A 1,436-nucleotide genomic window follows, 5' to 3' on the forward strand; every position below is an offset into this window, starting at 1 on the left:
ATATATACACAAAACATTGATCCACAAAAAAGCAATCATTTCATGCGCCACTCGGCCACTTGATATCTCTGACGAGATGCACTTTGAAAAACCTGGAGGTAGACGGACATTGTGAGTTTTATTAATTTAGATTAATGAGTTTTATGAATTAGATTAATAAGATCACAAGTTAATGCCTTATACGGCTTAACATCACAAGTACATTTGAGAAATTTTAGTACCGAACAAGCAGAAAGACCTGGCATATAAAATCAACAGTAGGTTCTTTAATATGACAGGGGCGTGTTTGAAATGAATGTTTCTGTTTAGAACACAATTGGACCATGATACTTGCATTTTAAATTTTAATTCAAGCCATTATATAAAAAAAATCTTATCAAATAAACAGTACAGTGCAATGTAGAATACGATGTAATGTGGACTGAGTCACTGTATGGAGGATTGAAAAATGGGCGATTTTACTCATTTCGATGACAAAAATATGGGAAGGGGGAGCATTCGTTGATCCTCATTCGTTTCCGGGCAATGTCGGGTCTCCTTGCTAGTATATAAAAATGAATAATACCTCAAGCTTTATTTTATGTTGTTCTAACCATTGATCTAGAAATTCAAGTAGTTCTGTGTTGTGCATATTTGATGGACGAAAAAAAAAATCTAGTATGACAGTTAATCTCTTGCATGTTTTTATTTATTTTTAGTCGTGTGCAAGCGACTCTATAAGTCACTCCGTCGGTCCGTCTGTCCGTAACACTTTTGTGCTTGGCCTTTTTGGTTAAGATCAAAGGTCTGTTGTTTATAGATGTTGTCCTTAGCTTTTTAAGCTTTTCTTGGCCTTTTGGCCAAGATCAAAGTGTAGTATATGTTCTGGCAGATACTGCAAGCAAAGACTATATGTGGGGGAAACTCCACATATAAGACCTTGGTACATGTAGGGGCAACCCTTCATACCAATTGTCACTATCCAGCTCCCCTACTCCCCGGGGTCTGGTCCCCATTTCCCCTTCACTACTCATATTAAAAATCGGCCTTGTGCCTAATTTGCTCGGTGGGGGAGCAAATAAATACCCTTTTCTTGGCCTTTTAGCCAAGATCAAAGTGTAGTATCTGTTCTTACTACATGCTGTACTTATGTAACTTTGTGATATAAAGTGGGGGATCACTTTTCTGTATTAGTTTAATGTAAACTGATCATCCACTTTACAACCAGTCAGTCTCAGAGCCATTCAAGTCATTCTCCAGATCATTCAAGTTGTTTTTGAAGGATTCCAGTTATTTTTTTAAGCATTCAAGTCATTCTTAAGGTCATTCAGTTCATCCTTAAGTTCATTAAAGTCATTCTAAGTCATTTACTTTTTATTTATTTTAGTAATTTAAGCCCCTTTTTCAGTCATTTTAGTTTATCTTTAAGAATTTCATGTCAATCCTACATTCACGCA

General features: G+C 36.0%; 1 pseudogene; it reads left to right on the forward strand.

Moving 5' to 3' along the window:
- The first annotated feature begins 1,063 nt into the window (after nucleotides 1-1,063).
- Nucleotides 1,064-1,224, forward strand: LOC145248456 (U2 spliceosomal RNA; annotated as a pseudogene).
- The last annotated feature ends 212 nt before the right edge of the window (nucleotides 1,225-1,436 follow it).

Source organism: Euprymna scolopes, chromosome 26 (assembly GCF_053919585.1).
Source record: "Euprymna scolopes isolate OS-2025 chromosome 26, ASM5391958v1, whole genome shotgun sequence".
NCBI lineage: Eukaryota > Metazoa > Mollusca > Cephalopoda > Sepiida > Sepiolidae > Euprymna > Euprymna scolopes.